Raw genomic sequence first — 9,855 nt, forward strand, 5'->3', positions numbered from 1 at the left:
TAATCACACTCACATCATGTAGTTAACAAACTAAAGTGCTCTCACTCACTGCACACACACACACACACTTCTATGTGCAATCAATAACCAACCACACCTTGTCACACAACAACCACAGACTTGCAAGTGGAACGCTTTTGCTATCAGATGTACCCAATGTACAGCTAGTATACCACATGATACACTGTACCAACCATAAAGTCACCAGCATGCAACTGTCAGCTGCAAAAGTTCTCAGTTAGTGCTCCTCTTGATATGCCGAAGCCAGGTTCTCTGCCTCAACTGGGATCACTGTCCATCTGGCTGTGAACAGGCACCAACCACTCCACCAAGTTGTTGTGTCCACACAGCGGCCATGCCCCTCACAGACTGTAGTGACATTCAGGTGACAGAAGTGTAGTGCATCAAATTCTTGAGTTCCTCAGGAACAATTCTGCCCAGAACCTGCACATTCGTCTCCATGTAGCTGCTCAGTAACTCCAACTTCTTCAGGTCCACCCCACGGTATGGACACATTGGCCACCATGACATTTTGGCCGCTGGTTCTTCGCTGTAGGCTTATTCGCCTCATAAAAATTGGTGATTGTGCTGGAAGACATTGCTGGTTCCTCTAGTTGCAGCTGACTCATTATACCACCATACATGCTCGATACTAGCTCGACCACAGTGGCACTCACAGCAGTCACATATCTGGGCTGTCTGCCATCTTGGGTCCACAGAATGACACTCCATTCAAACTTACTCTCTGGACACAGCAAAATAAATCATACCACTCGTCTTGGCACCCATGGTTGCGATACACTGAACAGAAGAGCATACATGGCATAGGATCTGTGATATCAGTACATATGTCACCATTTAGCCAATGTTGTGAGGACACAGCACCGATTCAAGAAAAATCACTACCTCTACAGCCTTTCGTCGACATGTGAACGCTGTATTTACACTGTAATTTGTTATTGTCAACTGTCGTGGCTTGTGACTGTGGATTGATGGATAATAATGCAGCGACTATTAGCCATTTTAATGCTGGACGACAGCATCCTGCCAACAGCCATATCGCCATATCCATGTGGCAGACAATTCATCGCTCCACATGTGTACCTACACTCGCTGCACAAAACAAGCACCGAAATTGCTGTGGGCACAAGAAAAATGTTATGGTTCTATGTCCCTTTGATGCTAAGAGTGCTGCAGGTTGGGCACAAGGCTGGATTGGGAAAGGATGGGGATGGACAGGTAAGGAAACTGGTTGCTTTCTTTCTGAGGGAATCATCTAGAAATTTACCGTAAGCTATTTAGGGACATCACAGAAACCCCAAGACAGGTTTGTGAGGGATGGAGCTGGAACTTCTGTATTGTCAAACGCAAGTCCAGTGTCTGACCACAGCACCACCTCGCTCAGTCCCAACTATCTTATCAAGAGGTGTGAAGTGTACTCTGAATTGCCGACAGTGGTCGAAGTGTTGGAGATCGGAAGAATATTTGCCCTATAAGCTTGGAAAATACACATCAGGAGTAACGTGTCACGATATAAGTTGGTGCACGCCAATGGCAGTGATCAAATTCGTTCAAGCCACATGTTCAGTACGCAGGATGAAAAGAGGTGTTTGATGCACTACTATCATCTTCTCCCGGCCATCAGTACCTTAACCTACTGTTTGATTATAAGTGCGTAAATCTGTTTCACCACCTTTAGCGCCCAGTGTTGACTTGTAGTTTCAGGAGTCCAATTCATTACTTTTGTCAGTTAAGTGTGAATGCTTTGAGGAACACTCCCCACACATGAGGCCACTTGTGTAAGTTTTCATGTCATATGACACTGGTCCTATTAAGTACACCTGGGAGAGCATCGAGCGAGATGTCTATGTCTTGGAGATAACTCCAGCTGATCTACTCCAGTTGTGGTAGCAGTTCGACTTCGCAGAATCTTCTCTCTGTTAGACGAAGCATTGTTTTTAAAGATACAATGACACTCCATCCAGCAGTGGGCGGGAGGACCACAGGGCAGGTAGAGATCTGTATAGCTCATTTCCACGTAGGAGCTTTTCATTCCAAATAAAACTGTATGACGTATTTGTGTTTCTGTGGAAAATAAACCGAGGCCAAAAAGACAAAAAGTTGTTAATAATTTTATAAATGTTGCCTATATAGACGTTACGTACATGAAGATTCAGAGAATTTTGACACGCCTTTGGAACCAGCCTCTGCGGCTGTAGCTATGAACAGGATGTGTAGGCGTTCAGTCTATGACTTTTCCATATAATTCCTAGTGATACGAGATGTTTCCATAGGTTTCCATCAGACTGATGTTCAGACATAGTCTTGCATACTCTCTGGTCACCAGACTATATGTCTGCGCCCTGGTTTCAATGCCCAGGCATTCTGCAGAGACGTGTTGAATTACTGGGTACAAAAGTGTCAGTTGTGGTTCGTTGGTCATATTGTGACATCATGTTTATTGCCCTCTGGTTTGATACTGGAGAAGAAGGAGTTAGCTGTGATATCTGCTGTCACTTCCTCTTTCACCATCAAGGACACAAAGTCACCTCTACACTCTACACAGCTTCATTACAACCCTCTGCACTAGACAAATTCATATGATACAGCACTTGTATATACACAAGGATTGCTGCAAATGTATGTGAAGAAGATATCCCTTCCCAGTAGTGGCCTAAACCACATTCTGGAGTCCTGAAGCCTACATCATCCTGGGACATATCATCATTTCTTTGACATCTGGTACAGTCAGGGATTTGGGGCCCCAGAGTAAGTCCACATACTCGTTTAATTTTGATGATGAAAGGAATGTAATCAAAAGGAATGTACTTTACCTGTGACCAGGCAAAGTACTTAGAAATATCTATGGATAATGTAAAGTAAAAGTAAAAAGCTAAAATGGGTCTTACCGATCCAGGACGATACAGGTCCACCAGAGGAACCTGAAACATGAGAAGTTTAAATATTAGACTGTATACTGCAGTAAACGCAAGACAGTCAGAGTGTGTTACAGTGCGTGCGACAAGTGTTTCCGTGTCACTGTCTGTATGAGCAGGCTGTGTGGCCAGCCTTGTTCTGGTACGGCCCTGCTATCTGCTTCTGCTGTCTGCCGTCTGTGTTATGAGGAGCTCCTGCAGCAAAGAGGCTGCCACCTCTCTTGTCAGCGCCTGTTCATACACTGGGAAGGACTTCCACACCTCCAACTGTTTTGTCAAGTACAAAACTCAAACCACTCTTCCAGCTGTACCTTAACCATCGTCCCTTCCGATTTATAAACGTTTACATATTTTAAGGGCTTTTAGTAATTAACAGAAGATTTGAAAATGAAAGTAAAATTTAATTGTAAAAGCTGTAGAAGTTGGCCTATATGTGAGACACGTTAATACTACGCATGAGAAAAATCTAAAACAGTTCAGCATACTGTATATTTGTATATTTAAGCACCTACCTACATCCTAAGATACCTATGGCAAAATAATTAACATTTATGTAGATCTCGTTTCCCCAGGGTTGTGTCTTACGTGACTTGTTCATCTCTCCCAGACAAACGTTATTTTAAATAAATTTTTGTCAGTAACCTCGTAGGAACCAGCTTGGGAAAAGATTTGATCTTGGAGACAGATATTTATTTTATTCAAGGTAACAATTCAAGCCACAGCAGTCAGTGGGGCTTAGGTTAAGTGTCTTTATTTCTTTATTCAACAGTTTTTGTAGGAACAGTTCCCCTTAGCATCTGATACTTCGCCACATGTGAAATGAATCCCAGTCAGTATCTCTTTTTCCGATGCGTGGAAATAAATAAGGGAGATTGATTATTTGGACAGCGCTTTCAGGGATGCGCAATATCAACGATCCTTCCATTGTTGCTTCAAGGAAGGAAGACTATAGACTGAAGTTTGGTCGACTGAACGATATTTAGAGTCAGAACACTTTCTTCACTAAACAGAAAAGAAGAAGTAAACTATCATTGTTTGCTAGAACCTTAACCCTCTATTCACCTCAAATGACATCCGACATATATATCTATATAACTGCTCTCCAATTCACACTGAAGTGCTTGACAGATGGTTCATCGAACCTCCTTCACACTATTTCTCTACCGTTCCACTCACTAAGAGCACATGGTAAAAACGAACATTTCAATCTTTCTGTGCAAGCTCTGACGTCCTTATTTTATTACAATGATCATTTCTCCCTATGAATGTGGCTGTTCACAAAATATTCTCGCACTTGTAGCAGAACACAGTATATTGAAATGTCATGGGAAATTTTGACTGCAATGAAAAATGCTATTGTTTTACTGGTTGTCACCCCAACTCAAAAATAGTAGGCCAAGAGCCGTGTCTGTGCATTTTGTTAGTGTGGATTGCCTGCATCAGAGGCTAGTAGGCACTCAGGATCAACCTGTTGTACTGACAGGTCATTAGCCTAGTGTTTTACTAACATGATCCTTCCTGTTGATTGGCAGTTCCTTAACAGATTGTTCCCCACCTCTCCCTCTCCTCCCCTCTGAGCCCTCAGGAAACCTCCAACCCACCCCCTCCCCTCACTGAGACAGGTACACTTGCAGCTCTGAGTTATTTGAATAATCCCCTCTTGAGTCCCATAGTGCTCAGAGCCATTTTTGAACCAATAATCCCCTCTCATTCTTCTCAATATCATTGACTACTTAGTTAAACTGATCAATTAGTCCTACCTCTCTGGTAAACATCCCCATGCCTCCAGCCCCCCCCCCCTCCCCACCCTTCCCCTACCGGAAAATTGGTGGCTCTGCGATGGAGAGGAAGGACCTCATAACAGGAAATTCAAGGGTATATTGTTTATTTATAAAAAAATCAGTTTGTGCGGTTGGATTTCTCTCGTTCGTTGTTCTCTGCTGTTAGGAAAGATGCAGGCCGTGCAAGAAGTAATCACATTGAAACTTCCTGGCAGATTAAAACTGTGTGCCGGACCGAGACTCGAACTCCCGAGTTCGAGTCTCGGTCCGGCACACAGTTTTAATCTACCAGGAAGTTTCGTATCAGCGCACACTCCACTGCAGAGTGAAAATCTCATTCTGGAGTAATCACATTGATTGATTTACTTTTTTTATTCCGATTGTGCGAGGAATGTCATCATCAAACACTTATGACACGTAATTATACTGGTAAAAATCTTTCAAACACGAACCATGTGCTGTCTACTGGACTGCACACAACACCACCACACACACTGCCAGGAGTCAGGGTGTACTGGCAGCCCCACAAAGCAACGATGTGGCTATCAGCTGCCCTGCCATGTGCAGGTGTCTGTTTAGGTCCCACAAGCATGAGATGGTGGCAGCCCTCTTATACTTGACACATGAGAAATCCCTGTCGAAGCAATTGCTTTCCTACCCACCATGGCTGACGCATAGCTCTCATAGGTGCGGCTCACCCTTGCAGGTGCAGCTAAAAGGCTGACAGTGTTATACTGACGTCACATGTCTATGTAAATAACAGCCAAGTCTCCCTCTGTTTATGAAAATATCCCAGAATAACACAAGTTGCATTCTTTCTACCGATCCTAATGGGACAGCCTGTTCATCATGTGTTACGCTGCCGTGCCTTCAAAATACGTCTCAGACATGGTAAACGTTCTCACCACTAAAAGCCTTCATTACGGCTGTGCGTAGTTGCGAAAACTCCGTTTATTATAAACGCATTCTTGTTGTTTGGGAAGAGAGCACTGTCTAAGCAAAGATGGGAAATTCAGAACAATTTCACAAACAGAATTCGAAGCTCTGACCTACAGTGGAGTTGTCCTAACGCCACAATCCTGCCAGGGATGGATGGTATGCTTCATCCTGTCTTTGAACACTTGAACAAACAAGACATCACATTACTCTCAGAACTTTAAGTAGATACCTTGCCCCCATCTCGTTTGAACCAGTCTGTAGAGGCTAGTGTGTCCCAGCACAAAGGAATTCTTGTGAATGAATGGAGCATTCTGGTTAGCTCTTCCTGAATTCAACCGCCAAATTACTGCCGGTGTGGCAGCACTGTTTGCCATTCTCTTCTGCAGACGAGACTTTCAGTGGCAAACCTGTTTTGTACAGGGCGCCATATTGCATTGACAGCTAAATTCTTCATATAGGTACGAAAAGGGGCTCACTATACTTTCAGCTACCTAGTTTCAACTACTTTTCAAGGTCATCAGCTACCCACTTTCCACATCTGAAACACATGCCCATGGATCATTGTATTTAGGAGATATCTTTGGATTTTTGGTAGATTAGCGAACAAGAGAAGCGGATATTCTTGTACCAAATCTTCATTCACTTTAGCATACACTTTTAGATACAGAAAACAACTCTTTCCTTATTTTTATTAGATGTAGTTTTAATGGTGTCCAATTTGATTTTTAATTATTAAGTTAAATCCACATCTGAATTTTCCATCTGTTCTTTGACAGTGCTCTCTTCCCAAATAACAAGAATGCTTTTATGATAAATGATTTTTTCGCAACCATGCACAGACATGATGAAGGCTTTCAGCGGTGAGAATGTTTACCATTTCTGAGATATTTGTTGAAGGCAGTACATCGTAACACGTGACGAATGGGCTATCCTGTAAGGATCTCTAGGAACAATGCAACCTGTGTTGTTCTGGGATATTTTCGTAAAAGTTTTCTGAATACATTGCATCAGATTTCTAGAGTATATCCAGAGGGAGACTTGGGTGTTATTTACATAGACGTGTGACGTCAGTGTAACACTGACAACCTGTTAGCTGCATCTGTGAGGGTGAGCCTCTATGCAAACATCTCGATCGGTACTGGACCTGCAGCTATGAAAGCCATGCATCAGCTTTGGTGGCTAGGAAAACACTTGTTTCGACAGGAATTTCTCAGGTGTCAAGTGTGAAAGGGATGCCACAGCCTCATGCTTATGGATCATGAATGGACTCCTGCACGTGGCTCGGCAGCTGATGGCCGCGTTTGCAGGGGCTGCCAGTGTACCCTGACTGCTGGCAGTGCGTGCGGTGGCATTCTGCGTGGTCCAGTGGATGGTTCATGCTTCGCGATTGAAAAATTTTTACCAGTGTAATTACATGTCGTAAGTGTTTCATGACAGTATTCCTTGCATGATTGGAAAAAAAATGAGGAAAGCATTTGATGAAATACTTCCTACAAGACCTGCATCTTCCCAAACAGCAGAGAACAATGAGCAAGAGAAATCCAACCCCGCAAACAGAATTTCTTATAAATAAAGAATATACCCTTGAATTTCCTGTTATGAGATCGTTTCTCTCTGCCGCAGAGCCATCAATTTCCAGCTGTGGGTGGAGCAGGGAGAGGGGGAAGGAGGGATGTGGGGGTTTACCAGAGGGGGAGAGGTTAATTAATTGATCAATTTAATTAAGTAGTCAGTCAATTGATAAGAATGAGAGGAGGCTATTCGAATAACTGGGAGCTAAAAGTGTACCTGCATCAGCGAGGTTCAAATGGCTCTGAGCACTATGCGACTTAACTTCTGAGGTCATCAGTCGCCTAGAACTTAGAACGAATGAAACCTAACTAACCTAAGGACATCACACAATCCATGCCCGAGGCAGGATTCGAACCTGCGACCGTAGCGGTCGCTCAGCTCAAGACTGTAGCGCCTAGAACTGCACGGCCACTCTGGCCGGCCGAGGGGGAGGGGATGGGTTGGGGGTTTCCTGAGGGTTTTTGGGGAGGACTCGGTGGAGGTGCCGGGAAACAATAGGTTAAGGGCCTGTGAATCAAAAGGAAGGATCCTGTTAGCAGAACAGTAGGTTAGTGACCTGTTAGTCATAGGAGAACAATCAGTTTGCCCCTGAGTGCATCCTTGCCCCTGATTTAGACAAACCGCATTAACCAAATGCACTGACGCCACCCTTCTCCTACTACTCTCGAATATCATATCCATGACACTCTCTCCCCTACTTTGCGATAGTACGAAATGAGGTTCCCTTGTTTTGACTTTTCCAATATCCTCCATCAGTGCTATCTAGTACGGATCCAATACTGCAAAGCAATATTCGTACAGGGGTGGACAGGTGCAGTGTATGCAGCCTCTTTACTAGACCTGTTTCGTCTTCTAAGTGTTCTGCCCAGAAAACACAGTTTTTGGTTTGCCTTCCCCACTACATTGTCTATATGATCATTCCAATTTAAGTTTTTCATAATTGCATTTCCTAGACCCGTAGTTGAATTCACAGTAACATCGTGCATCCAAAATTTAACAGATTCATTTTGGTAGTCATGTGGATGACCTCACACTTTTCTTTATTTAGGATCAATTGCCACTTTTTTCAGCATACAGATATCTTGTATAAATCACTTTGCAAATAGTTTTGTTCCTTTGATTACTTTACTTGACGTTAAATGAAGCACAATCTGCAAACAATCTAAGAGGGCTGCTGAGATCGTCTCTTAATCCTTTTATATAGATAGGGAACAGCAGATGGCCTGTAAGACCTCCTTGGGTGATCCCAGATATCACTTCTGTTTTACTCGATCACTTTCCATCAATTACTACGAATTGTGATATTTGTGATAGTAAATGATGAATCCAGTCACAGAACAGATACGATACTCTACAGGCACGCAATTTGTTTAAAAACAGTTTGTGAGGAACTGTGTCAAAAGCCATTTGGGAATCTAGGAATATAGAAACAACTTGAGGCTCCCTGTCAATAGCACTCACTATTTCGCGAGAATAAAGATCTAGTTGTGCTTGTCAAGAATGGTATTTCCTGCATCTGTTCTGACAGATCGTTTTACTCGAGGTAATTCATAATGTTGGAACGAAAATTAAGTGAAATATCGTGTGGCTAGGGCCTCCTGTCGGGAAGACTGGTCGCCTGGTGCAAGTATTTTGATTTGACGCCACTTCAGCGACTTGTGCGTCGATAGGGATGATGTGATGATGAAGACAACACAACACCCAGGCCCTGAGTGGAGAAAATCTCGTACCCAGCAGGGAATCGAACCCGGGCCCCTTTGCACAGCATTCGGCCGCGCTGGCCACTATTTTTTTTCGTTATCTTATTTTGTTCTGTATTGTTCGTTGAATTTGTTTGTGGCGGACGTACGATGACACTCGTTCAGCTTGTTCGTTGATCTGTTCACTCAGTTTTTTTATTACAGAGGGTAGGTAAACGCTCTGACCGAACATGCTGAGCTACCATACCGGCGTCCACTCAGCTACCGAGGCGGATTTTCGAATGCAGTACATGTTATAAAATCCTACTTCAAATCAACGTCAGTGATACAGGTCTGTAGTTCGTCGGATTACTCCTACTTCTTTCCTGTGACCTGAGCAACTTTCCATCTTTTAGGCACGGATCTTTCGTGCAGCGAGCGGATGTGGTGGTGGTGGTTGTTGGGATGTTTAAGGGGGGAGAGCGGATGTATATGATAGTAAAGTACGAAGCTTTTATACACTACTGGCCATTAAAATTGCTACACCAAGAAGAAATGCAGATGATAAACGGGTATTCATTGGACACATATAATATACTAGAACTGACATGTGATTACATTTTCACGCAATTTGGGTGCATAGATCCTGAGATATCAGTACCCAGAACAACCACCTCTGGCAGTAATAACGGCCTTGATACGCCTGGGCATTGAGTCAATCAGAGCTTGGATGGCGTGTACAGGTACAGCTGCCCATGCAGCTTCAACACGATACCACAGTTCATCAAGAGTAGTGACTGGCGTATTGTGGCGAGCCAGTTGCTCGGCCACCATTGACCAGCCGTTTTCAAATGGTGAGAGATCTGCAGAATGTGCTGGCGAGGGCAGCAGTCGAACATTTCCTGTATTCAGAAAGGCCCGTACAGGACCTGCAACATGCGGTCGTGC

This window comes from Schistocerca piceifrons, chromosome 8 (genome assembly GCF_021461385.2).
Source record: "Schistocerca piceifrons isolate TAMUIC-IGC-003096 chromosome 8, iqSchPice1.1, whole genome shotgun sequence".
Taxonomy (NCBI): domain Eukaryota; kingdom Metazoa; phylum Arthropoda; class Insecta; order Orthoptera; family Acrididae; genus Schistocerca; species Schistocerca piceifrons.